This window comes from Drosophila simulans, chromosome 2L (genome assembly GCF_016746395.2).
Source record: "Drosophila simulans strain w501 chromosome 2L, Prin_Dsim_3.1, whole genome shotgun sequence".
Lineage (NCBI taxonomy): Eukaryota > Metazoa > Arthropoda > Insecta > Diptera > Drosophilidae > Drosophila > Drosophila simulans.
This window is the reverse complement of record NC_052520.2, coordinates 23,305,541-23,318,858: the sequence shown is the minus strand read 5'-3', so window position 1 is coordinate 23,318,858 and position 13,318 is coordinate 23,305,541. Positions and strand designations below refer to the sequence as shown.

The 13,318-nt window shown below is 47.8% G+C and overlaps 2 pseudogenes; both read left to right on the top strand.

The window, feature by feature from the left end:
- The first annotated feature begins 289 nt into the window (after positions 1-289).
- LOC120284935 lies at positions 290-5,075 on the top strand (annotated as a pseudogene).
- A 3,158-nt stretch (positions 5,076-8,233) lies between these two features.
- Positions 8,234-13,019, top strand: LOC120285217 (annotated as a pseudogene).
- Positions 13,020-13,318: the final 299 nt, after the last annotated feature.

Below are 13,318 nucleotides of genomic sequence, written 5' to 3'. Positions count from 1 at the left end.
AAGAATAAAATTTTCTTCGTTCCAATAAATATTTTATATCACTGTGTTCCACATTCCAAGGGTTCCAACCGTAAATAAGGTGGACCCAATTACCATAAATCACAGGTCATTTTTACAATTCGCTGTTCACTCCGAGTCACCTGTCCGATTAGTTAAAACTACGGCGTTTCCACTTCGTAAGTTTTACACCACTTAAATTATTAAGTGCAGCCTGAGGAATCTGTCTACTTTTTCAAAAGTGTGACAGGGCTCCAAAACCGCTTCCCTTCCATTTCGTAGTTCTTCGATTATGCCCATCGGGGACGATGAGAAGAAATTGTCCGCTGACAAACCCAGGTCTATTTTTTCACCACAAGGGCCCAAGAATCCCAAGCATTTCGATGAGAACGCCTGCGCAGATTTCCGACGACTGTGCTACCCCATCCAAAGCCACAGTACAGCGCACAGCTAAAAATATAGCTCCTTCAGATCTAGCGCTAGCCAAATTCATTTCGGTTTCTGACCGCTTAAGTGAATTTGAGGCTCAGATCAACACTCCGGAATCCGCAGCTCCAACCGTCACGATGCTTGGCGTCCGTCGCGACCAAGTCCGAACCCTATGGGACAAGGTTGAGAAGGAATACGATCTCTGCTCAGAGTGCCTTGTGTCAGCAGGCGAAGCGGCAGCAAGCAACATGCCTATTCTCAGGGCTAAATACAGTTATTGCTATTCAGTCTATGAAAGGTGTGTTGCCCAGCTCGTTGATAAAATCGAGCAGGGCACTTCTCAGTCCATCCCAACCGCGAACGCTGCGCCCCAGGCCTACATTACCTCTGGCTGTCGGTTGCCTCCATGCGATACAGGGGTTTTCGCAGGCGACTATCTTCGCTGGCCGACTTTCCGGGATCATTTCACAGCCATTTATATTAATAATCCACGGCTGACTCCGGTTGAAAAGTTATTCCACTTAAATGCCAAAACAAGTGGCGACGCGCATGCCATAGTTTCGATTTCGCCTCTCACCAACGAGGGTTTCCGCTCTGCGTGGGAAAACCTGATAGAGCGTTTCGAAAATAAACGATTGTTGGTAAACAGTCAATTGAAAATACTGTTTAATGTGCAGTCGATACCACAGGAATCTGGGGCGGCCTTGAAGGTACTGCAAAGTACTGTTCAAGGTTGCTTGACTGCCTTAGAACTGTCAGGCATCAACACTGAGAACTGGGACTGCCTGCTGGTATATCTGTGCTCATCCAAGCTCCCGAAGATAACTCTCTCCTTATGGGAGCAGTCGCTACATAAGAAAGCCGACATCCCGACATGGGGAGAGCTGAACACCTTCCTCACAGAACGTCATCGAACCCTAGAAGCAATCGATGATGTGAGACCGTCCGTACCGAGTCAGTCGCATTCCAAAGCGATAAACTCAAGTGGGCCCTCTAGAAAATTAAATTCCTACGAGACGAAAGTGGCTCCAAAATTGAAAAGTTGCGACTTGTGCAACAAGGAGAACCATCCTGTCCGTGTATGTCCGCGGTTTCTCCAAATGTCGGTTGATGACCGGTCAGCCTACATTAAACGGAAGCAGTTATGCTTAAACTGCTTCGCAACGGGACATCAGCTTCGTGAGTGCAAAAGCACTCACAATTGTTTTACTTGCCGTGGCCGGCATCACACGTTGTTGCACCGAAACAACCTCTGTTCCAGCAATTCAAGCCCTTCAAATCCTGCAAGGCCAATTTCCGCTAATCAGGCCAATTTCGTGCCAAATGAGCAAGCCGGTGTTCAAAATTATTTCGCCACGGGCTCAAGAGCTATCCTTCTTGGCACTGCCATAATCAATATCTCCCATCTTGGCACTAACTTTAAGGCACGCGCCCTGATCGACTCCGGATCAGAAGCAACATTCATAACCGAGCGACTGTTCAATCTAATTAGATTGCCATTCCAGGTGGTTCAAGCCCAAGTCTCGGGCTTAAACCAAACAGTAGTAGTAAACTGCTCAGTCCAAGAAGCTCTGCAGTTTCACCATCCGATCTCCGACTAGGCCCGCGTTGCAGTTGGAGACGACGTCCTCGCAGTCCTCCCTCAACTAGCCGGAAATATGTCTTCTTACCCAATTCCGCAAAATTTCCTGCGGGATCTTCCCGATTTTCCACTGGCGGATCCAAAATTCTATGAGAGCGCACAAATAGATGTACTTATCGGAGCCGACATCCTGCCTTCGGTGCTTCTGAGTAGAGCAAAAACCAACATCTGTGGCTCTCTCTTGGGGCAAGAGACCATTTTCGGCTGGGTACTAACTGGGCCAGTGTCAGCCTCAGCCCAAAGCAGAATTTCCTCTTTTTCGACACAGATCTCCCACGCGTACGATAATTCACTGGACAAACTCCTCACAAAATTTTGGGAGGTGGAGGATATACCAACAAAGTTGGTAAAAGAATCCGATTCCATGTGCGAGAAGAATTTCCTTCAAACGACCACGAGAAACGAGTGCGGCAAATATGTCGTTACTCTGCCTTTTCGCGACCCAGAACATATCGGTTCCGGGCTAGGGCATTCTAGGTCTTTCGCGTTGGCTCAGTTCTTAAGAAATGAGCAGCGTCTAAAAAGAGATGAGGCCTTGAAAGCGAGATACGATTCGGTGATCCAGGAATATCTCGACTTAAAGCACATGCGACAAGTTCTTCCTACGCATGATTGCAACGCCTATTATATGCCACATCACGCCGTCTTAAAACCGGAGAGCGTAACTACTAAACTCCGTGTAGTATTCAATGCCTCCAGCCTATCATCGAATGGTACCAGTTTAAATGATATCCTTCATGCTGGCCCTGTCTTACAGTCCGACTTGACCATTCAAATTCTGAAGTGGCGCTATTTCCGATACGTGTTCAACGCCGATATCGAGAAAATGTATCGGCAGATCTGGGTAGATCCGAGACACACTCCATTCCAGCGAATGCTTTTCCGTAACAATAGGGGGGAAATCAGAGATTTCGAACTGAAAACAGTAACGTTTGGAGTCAATTGCGCGCCTTTCCAGGCGATCCGAGTACTGCAGCAGCTAGCAGCTGACGTAGAACTCAGCCATCCAAAAGCTAGCAATGCCATTCGAAATTTCATGTATGTGGATGATGTTCTAGCCGGAGCGGACTCCACGGAAGAAGCTCAGCTCATGGTGCAAGAGCTCCGAGACGCTCTGAATTCTGCCGGATTTCCATTGAGGAAATGGACCTCCAACCAAAAGGAAGTTTTAGCGGCCATTCAGAGCAACCATCTTTTAAATACTGATTTTCTCGAGATCGATGCAGAAAGTACTGCCAAAACCGAGCCAAAATTTTCATGCAGGAGATTTGGCTGCAGGAACTTGGGTGGGACGAAAACATTCCAAATGAGCTTTATCAGCGATGGCTTTATTTTCTTCAAAGTTATTCAGTGTTAGAGCAGATACGCATTCCACGCTGGCTATCGTTTCGTCCAGATTTCAAGGTCGAGCATCATGGCTTTTGCGATGCGTCGCAAAAGGCTTATGGGGCGGCCATATATGTCCGCGTAGAAGTGGGCAGCACCATTATGGTGCAACTATTAACCGCGAATACCCGGGTAGCACCAGTCAAAACGGTTTCGCTCCCAAGACTGGAGCTGTGCGGAGCGTTATTGCTTTCCGAAATGGCTGCAGCCATCATTCCGCAGATGCCTACGATTAACTCCGAACTTTACTGTTGGACGGACTCCACGATAGTGCTTGCATGGTTAAGCAAGCCAGCGTGCCAGTGGACCACATTTGTAGCCAATGGGGTGACGAAGATCGCCCAGGCCACAAAAACAGAGAATTGGTCTCATGTTCAATCTGAGCATAATCCAGCAGACCTGGAAAGTAGAGGAGTTTCCCTCCAAGATCTAGCCGATAGCCAGTTATGGTGGCACGGACCGACTTGGTTGCAAAATCCACGCAACCAATGGCCAACTCAGGTCAACGCTCCGGTGACCGACCTGGAGAAGCGTGCTCTAAAAGTCCATCTCGCAAAAGCTCCTTCTGAAGAGTTGTGGGCACGTTTCTCCAAGCTAGAGAAAGCTCTACGAGTCGTTGCTTATGTTTATCGCTTCATTCAACGGTGCAGGAATCAGACATCTCCATCTGATGTGCATCTACTAGCCACTGAAATCGCCGCCGCCGAGCGGTTCCTAATTTCGAACACTCAGCGCAGAAAATTCCCTGTGGAATATCACTGCCTAAGTGAAAAGCATCCAGTGCGAAGTTCAAGTGCCATCCTAAGCATGAACCCGTTTCTAGATCCGCAAGGACTGATCAGGGCATGCGGCCGTGTGGCGGCTTCCGAAAGCCTTCAATACAATGAACGCCATCCAGTGATTCTTCCGTATAACTGCCTGCTTTCTCGCCTCCTTGCGAATTTCACGCATCGCATAACTCTCCATGGTGGTAACCAGTTAATGGTGCGCCTCATCCGGTCGAAATACTGGATTCCAAGAATTAAGAACCTGATGAAAGCAGTGGTAAATTCGTGCAAAGTATGTGTGATCCACAAAAAGCGGTTGGAAAGCCAACTGATGGGTGTCCTGCCCAAAGAAAGAGCATCGTTCTCCCGACCATTCACGTATACTGGCATGGATTACGCCGGTCCGTTCGATATAAAGAACTATACGGGAAGAGCATGTCTTATTACAAAGGGGTATGTGTTAGTTTTTGTTTGTTTCTCCACCAAGGCCATCCACTTAGAGCCTAGATCTGACTTAACGACCGAAAAGTTTCTTGCCGCTTTCTCTCGTTTTGTATCCAGAAGAGGGTGTCCACGTCAAGTCCAGTCAGACAATGGCAAAACCTTTGTTGGCGCTGCCACCCTGCTTTCCCGCGATTTCCTTCAAGCCGTAAAAGAGTCGGTGACGAATGCCTATATTCATCAAGAGATGCAATGGCAATTTATTCCTCCGGGGGCACCCCATATGGGAGGCCTTTGGGAAGCAGCTTCAAGACGCTATTTTACAAATGCACTGCCACACGAAAATACACGTTCGAAGAGCTCTCCACGCTCTTGGCAAAAATAGAAGCGTGCCTTAAGTCCAGGCCGCTATCTCCTCTGAGATCCGACAGATTTGCTGGCACTGACGCCAGGGCATTTCCTTGTCGGGGGACCCCTTATGTCCACGGTGGAACCCGAAGTAAAGGGGGAAACGAAATCCCTTCTTAATCGGTGGCAGCATTTGAAGGCTCTCCATCAGCAGTTCCGTGTGCGATGGAAAGAAGAGTACCTCAAAGAACTCCACAAGCGTTCTAAATGGCAGGCCCCGTCCAAAAATCTCCGCATCGATGACATGGTCGTCATCAAGGACGACAACTTGCCCTCTAATGAGTGGCGGCTCGGCAGAATTGAGTCTGTTTTCCCAGGAGCCGACGGCAACGTCCGTGTAGTAAACATCCGTACTGCACGTGGAGTTATTAAACGTCCAGTGGCAAAAGTGGTGCTTTTGCCGACGGAGTCTTCCGAATCTCCACAATAATAGGCGCTCCTCTCGTCCTTAGTTGTAGTTTACTAGCACTAATCATCCGTTATTTTTCATTTCGTTTTCGATCTCCTTTCGACATTCGACTACGCGCAGCATGGCGTACCCGAGGTATTCAATCCTACCGATGCCGAGTCTGCCGCGGTATCCATCCTCTTCGGAAGTGCGCGAGGTTCCTAAAGCTCAGCGCTGAAAAGCGTTTGCGGGCAGTCCTCATTAACAAATACTGCGCCAATTGCCTCGCTCACGAGCATTCCACGGGAGACTGCCGAAGCGGTGATCGTTGCAAGAAATGCGACCGATCCCACCACACGCTGCTCCACATGCACGAGCAGGTTAGCTCGTTGTCGCGGTCGCGAGCGACTTGCGTCGCCAACCGGTGCCAACCCGGCAAGCAGCTTCGGCCTCGTCCCAACGTTCCCGCCGGCACAATCCGCCAACTCAGCGTAGGAGTTCACCGCCAAGACGACCGGAATCGACGACGCCAGGCCCATCGCTCTCGTCGCTGCTGCAGCGCCACAGCGTGAACATCCTTCCCACAGCGCTGGTCAAGTTGGAGACCGGGACGAAGACCTTCGAGACCGCAGCATTTATCGATCCGTGCAGCCCCATGAGCTGCATCGACGCTTCGTTGGCGTCAGCCTTTAAGCTTTCGATGACCAATGTTGGCGACGAGAAGGTCTGCACGACGACAATTCGCTCCAGGATCGACGCGAACACGAAGCTCGAGGTCGTGCTCAAGATCGAGCCCAGGGTGCGGATCCGTACACCTGTCCGGGCATTGAGCGACACCGTAGTGTCCAAGTACCGGGACATCATGCTGGCTGATGACGGGTTCCATCGGCCTGCTACCGTATCCATGGTCTTAGGAGCAGATATTTATCCTAAGATTATCCAGTCCGGATTCCTGACCTTCGACGAGGGAATGGTCGCTCAAAAGAACGTGTTTGGGTGGATCGTGTCCGGTGCCTGCAGCTTGCCGTAGGATGGCTATGTTTCAACCCCAGTGATTGCAAGGGGGTCGGAATGTTCAAGTTACGGGGTTTGGACTGTCACCCGCTCTCCGCTCCCTCTTACGCTCTCCACTCCCTCTTACGAACTCCCGCTCTTCACCACAGAGTCTCCGCTGCGCTTGGGAGAACCCAACGCATTAGAATAAGATTTAGTGTAAAACTAACCACGATCAATAAAACATACGCCCGGTCGCGCCCGCGCTATTTCTACAAGTCTTCGAGTGTTTTTTCGAGTGTTCTATTTTCAGCAAACTAGGAATTTTCCATGACCAGCAAACCCCAGCAGCCTAACATTTTGGTCCTTCGAGCCGGATATCCTGGATTTTTCAAGTTTGTCCTTCAGCGACCAACTTATAAGATAAGTACGAAATCTCCATTCCTTTTAATTGCCGGTCTGCAGCAAAAGGTTCGAACATTCAATTTCGTTCAATTTGCTGTCAGATTTATTGTCAGACCGACCAAAGGCAATTAAAGGTAATTACTTATCCATTTTCACGGGTGCCGCCATATTACCCACCGTTCTAAAATTCTAAGTCCCATTTTCCGAATATATTTAAATATTCATCCAGTCCGAACAGTGCAAAATTCCAAATGTGGAAAAGTGAAATTATTTTTTTGTGCCAAGTTAAGTGAAAATTTCTAAAGTCCAAAGCTCTGCCAAAAGTGGCAAACATTCCGTTCTCGTTTCACTGTGTCCAACGCAAGCCAAATTCTTTTCAACACATTTTTTATGCTTTAAATCCGCAGTCCGCTTAATACAATTTGCTTTGCCATACATACAAACAACAAACAAACAACACTACCCGCTGGCCATTCCAAGGAAAATATTAATTAAATATTTTCCCGCCATTTACCCATATACATTGCATGCATTACATCTCCATATACATACATATACATATACATCTCCATATACATTACATATAGTACCGACATATATTGCGCAGATTACCTGCATTCCCTTTAACCAAAGTTTACCACAGTTTAAATTGCCTGTGTCCCAAGTGCCGAAGCGGAAAAGGCGTATAACCAAAGTCTACCAAAGTTTAGATTGTTTCCCGTCGGCAAATCCACACCACCAATAACATTTATTCCAAGTGCCGACGCGGAAAAGGCGTTTTATTTTCCATCAATGTTTTTCGGTAAATTTCCAAATTAATTTCCAAACAATAAATCAATTTTAAATTAAATTAAACATTTTCAATATTTATTAAATTATTTTTTTAATTTTTTTTTGAAAACTTTCAAAAAAAAAAGGTATCCATAAATAAATAATACGATCGCCATATACAAGTCGTTCACCCGACAAATATTTCCTTTTCGTATTGCTTGGATATTAGTTTGTGGTTGTTTTAGAAGTATTTACAACGCGGAGAAAAGACTTCAATTCCAGTCATTCCATTATCTCCGTCTCCAGTTGTAAAAGAAAAGAATAAAATTTTCTTCGTTCCAATAAATATTTTATATCACTGTGTTCCACATTCCAAGGGTTCCAACCGTAAATAAGGTGGACCCAATTACCATAAATCACAGGTCATTTTTACAATTCGCTGTTCACTCCGAGTCACCTGTCCGATTAGTTAAAACTACGGCGTTTCCACTTCGTAAGTTTTACACCACTTAAATTATTAAGTGCAGCCTGAGGAATCTGTCTACTTTTTCAAAAGTGTGACAGGGCTCCAAAACCGCTTCCCTTCCATTTCGTAGTTCTTCGATTATGCCCATCGGGGACGATGAGAAGAAATTGTCCGCTGACAAACCCAGGTCTATTTTTTCACCACAAGGGCCCAAGAATCCCAAGCATTTCGATGAGAACGCCTGCGCAGATTTCCGACGACTGTGCTACCCCATCCAAAGCCACAGTACAGCGCACAGCTAAAAATATAGCTCCTTCAGATCTAGCGCTAGCCAAATTCATTTCGGTTTCTGACCGCTTAAGTGAATTTGAGGCTCAGATCAACACTCCGGAATCCGCAGCTCCAACCGTCACGATGCTTGGCGTCCGTCGCGACCAAGTCCGAACCCTATGGGACAAGGTTGAGAAGGAATACGATCTCTGCTCAGAGTGCCTTGTGTCAGCAGGCGAAGCGGCAGCAAGCAACATGCCTATTCTCAGGGCTAAATACAGTTATTGCTATTCAGTCTATGAAAGGTGTGTTGCCCAGCTCGTTGATAAAATCGAGCAGGGCACTTCTCAGTCCATCCCAACCGCGAACGCTGCGCCCCAGGCCTACATTTCCTCTGGCTGTCGGTTGCCTCCATGCGATACAGGGGTTTTCGCAGGCGACTATCTTCGCTGGCCGACTTTCCGGGATCATTTCACAGCCATTTATATTAATAATCCACGGCTGACTCCGGTTGAAAAGTTATTCCACTTAAATGCCAAAACAAGTGGCGACGCGCATGCCATAGTTTCGATTTCGCCTCTCACCAACGAGGGTTTCCGCTCTGCGTGGGAAAACCTGATAGAGCGTTTCGAAAATAAACGATTGTTGGTAAACAGTCAATTGAAAATACTGTTTAATGTGCAGTCGATACCACAGGAATCTGGGGCGGCCTTGAAGGTACTGCAAAGTACTGTTCAAGGTTGCTTGACTGCCTTAGAACTGTCAGGCATCAACACTGAGAACTGGGACTGCCTGCTGGTATATCTGTGCTCATCCAAGCTCCCGAAGATAACTCTCTCCTTATGGGAGCAGTCGCTACATAAGAAAGCCGACATCCCGACATGGGGAGAGCTGAACACCTTCCTCACAGAACGTCATCGAACCCTAGAAGCAATCGATGATGTGAGACCGTCCGTACCGAGTCAGTCGCATTCCAAAGCGATAAACTCAAGTGGGCCCTCTAGAAAATTAAATTCCTACGAGACGAAAGTGGCTCCAAAATTGAAAAGTTGCGACTTGTGCAACAAGGAGAACCATCCTGTCCGTGTATGTCCGCGGTTTCTCCAAATGTCGGTTGATGACCGGTCAGCCTACATTAAACGGAAGCAGTTATGCTTAAACTGCTTCGCAACGGGACATCAGCTTCGTGAGTGCAAAAGCACTCACAATTGTTTTACTTGCCGTGGCCGGCATCACACGTTGTTGCACCGAAACAACCTCTGTTCCAGCAATTCAAGCCCTTCAAATCCTGCAAGGCCAATTTCCGCTAATCAGGCCAATTTCGTGCCAAATGAGCAAGCCGGTGTTCAAAATTATTTCGCCACGGGCTCAAGAGCTATCCTTCTTGGCACTGCCATAATCAATATCTCCCATCTTGGCACTAACTTTAAGGCACGCGCCCTGATCGACTCCGGATCAGAAGCAACATTCATAACCGAGCGACTGTTCAATCTAATTAGATTGCCATTCCAGGTGGTTCAAGCCCAAGTCTCGGGCTTAAACCAAACAGTAGTAGTAAACTGCTCAGTCCAAGAAGCTCTGCAGTTTCACCATCCGATCTCCGACTAGGCCCGCGTTGCAGTTGGAGACGACGTCCTCGCAGTCCTCCCTCAACTAGCCGGAAATCTGTCTTCTTACCCAATTCCGCAAAATTTCCTGCGGGATCTTCCCGATTTTCCACTGGCGGATCCAAAATTCTATGAGAGCGCACAAATAGATGTACTTATCGGAGCCGACATCCTGCCTTCGGTGCTTCTGAGTAGAGCAAAAACCAACATCTGTGGCTCTCTCTTGGGGCAAGAGACCATTTTCGGCTGGGTACTAACTGGGCCAGTGTCAGCCTCAGCCCAAAGCAGAATTTCCTCTTTTTCGACACAGATCTCCCACGCGTACGATAATTCACTGGACAAACTCCTCACAAAATTTTGGGAGGTGGAGGATATACCAACAAAGTTGGTAAAAGAATCCGATTCCATGTGCGAGAAGAATTTCCTTCAAACGACCACGAGAAACGAGTGCGGCAAATATGTCGTTACTCTGCCTTTTCGCGACCCAGAACATATCGGTTCCGGGCTAGGGCATTCTAGGTCTTTCGCGTTGGCTCAGTTCTTAAGAAATGAGCAGCGTCTAAAAAGAGATGAGGCCTTGAAAGCGAGATACGATTCGGTGATCCAGGAATATCTCGACTTAAAGCACATGCGACAAGTTCTTCCTACGCATGATTGCAACGCCTATTATATGCCACATCACGCCGTCTTAAAACCGGAGAGCGTAACTACTAAACTCCGTGTAGTATTCAATGCCTCCAGCCTATCATCGAATGGTACCAGTTTAAATGATATCCTTCATGCTGGCCCTGTCTTACAGTCCGACTTGACCATTCAAATTCTGAAGTGGCGCTATTTCCGATACGTGTTCAACGCCGATATCGAGAAAATGTATCGGCAGATCTGGGTAGATCCGAGACACACTCCATTCCAGCGAATGCTTTTCCGTAACAATAGGGGGGAAATCAGAGATTTCGAACTGAAAACAGTAACCTTTGGAGTCAATTGCGCGCCTTTCCAGGCGATCCGAGTACTGCAGCAGCTAGCAGCTGACGTAGAACTCAGCCATCCAAAAGCTAGCAATGCCATTCGAAATTTCATGTATGTGGATGATGTTCTAGCCGGAGCGGACTCCACGGAAGAAGCTCAGCTCATGGTGCAAGAGCTCCGAGACGCTCTGAATTCTGCCGGATTTCCATTGAGGAAATGGACCTCCAACCAAAAGGAAGTTTTAGCGGCCATTCAGAGCAACCATCTTTTAAATACTGATTTTCTCGAGATCGATGCAGAAAGTACTGCCAAAACCGAGCCAAAATTTTCATGCAGGAGATTTGGCTGCAGGAACTTGGGTGGGACGAAAACATTCCAAATGAGCTTTATCAGCGATGGCTTTATTTTCTTCAAAGTTATTCAGTGTTAGAGCAGATACGCATTCCACGCTGGCTATCGTTTCGTCCAGATTTCAAGGTCGAGCATCATGGCTTTTGCGATGCGTCGCAAAAGGCTTATGGGGCGGCCATATATGTCCGCGTAGAAGTGGGCAGCACCATTATGGTGCAACTATTAACCGCGAATACCCGGGTAGCACCAGTCAAAACGGTTTCGCTCCCAAGACTGGAGCTGTGCGGAGCGTTATTGCTTTCCGAAATGGCTGCAGCCATCATTCCGCAGATGCCTACGATTAACTCCGAACTTTACTGTTGGACGGACTCCACGATAGTGCTTGCATGGTTAAGCAAGCCAGCGTGCCAGTGGACCACATTTGTAGCCAATGGGGTGACGAAGATCGCCCAGGCCACAAAAACAGAGAATTGGTCTCATGTTCAATCTGAGCATAATCCAGCAGACCTGGAAAGTAGAGGAGTTTCCCTCCAAGATCTAGCCGATAGCCAGTTATGGTGGCACGGACCGACTTGGTTGCAAAATCCACGCAACCAATGGCCAACTCAGGTCAACGCTCCGGTGACCGACCTGGAGAAGCGTGCTCTAAAAGTCCATCTCGCAAAAGCTCCTTCTGAAGAGTTGTGGGCACGTTTCTCCAAGCTAGAGAAAGCTCTACGAGTCGTTGCTTATGTTTATCGCTTCATTCAACGGTGCAGGAATCAGACATCTCCATCTGATGTGCATCTACTAGCCACTGAAATCGCCGCCGCCGAGCGGTTCCTAATTTCGAACACTCAGCGCAGAAAATTCCCTGTGGAATATCACTGCCTAAGTGAAAAGCATCCAGTGCGAAGTTCAAGTGCCATCCTAAGCATGAACCCGTTTCTAGATCCGCAAGGACTGATCAGGGCATGCGGCCGTGTGGCGGCTTCCGAAAGCCTTCAATACAATGAACGCCATCCAGTGATTCTTCCGTATAACTGCCTGCTTTCTCGCCTCCTTGCGAATTTCACGCATCGCATAACTCTCCATGGTGGTAACCAGTTAATGGTGCGCCTCATCCGGTCGAAATACTGGATTCCAAGAATTAAGAACCTGATGAAAGCAGTGGTAAATTCGTGCAAAGTATGTGTGATCCACAAAAAGCGGTTGGAAAGCCAACTGATGGGTGTCCTGCCCAAAGAAAGAGCATCGTTCTCCCGACCATTCACGTATACTGGCATGGATTACGCCGGTCCGTTCGATATAAAGAACTATACGGGAAGAGCATGTCTTATTACAAAGGGGTATGTGTTAGTTTTTGTTTGTTTCTCCACCAAGGCCATCCACTTAGAGCCTAGATCTGACTTAACGACCGAAAAGTTTCTTGCCGCTTTCTCTCGTTTTGTATCCAGAAGAGGGTGTCCACGTCAAGTCCAGTCAGACAATGGCAAAACCTTTGTTGGCGCTGCCACCCTGCTTTCCCGCGATTTCCTTCAAGCCGTAAAAGAGTCGGTGACGAATGCCTATATTCATCAAGAGATGCAATGGCAATTTATTCCTCCGGGGGCACCCCATATGGGAGGCCTTTGGGAAGCAGCTTCAAGACGCTATTTTACAAATGCACTGCCACACGAAAATACACGTTCGAAGAGCTCTCCACGCTCTTGGCAAAAATAGAAGCGTGCCTTAAGTCCAGGCCGCTATCTCCTCTGAGATCCGACAGATTTGCTGGCACTGACGCCAGGGCATTTCCTTGTCGGGGGACCCCTTATGTCCACGGTGGAACCCGAAGTAAAGGGGGAAACGAAATCCCTTCTTAATCGGTGGCAGCATTTGAAGGCTCTCCATCAGCAGTTCCGTGTGCGATGGAAAGAAGAGTACCTCAAAGAACTCCACAAGCGTTCTAAATGGCAGGCCCCGTCCAAAAATCTCCGCATCGATGACATGGTCGTCATCAAGGACGACAACTTGCCCTCTAATGAGTGGCGGCTCGGCAGAATTGAG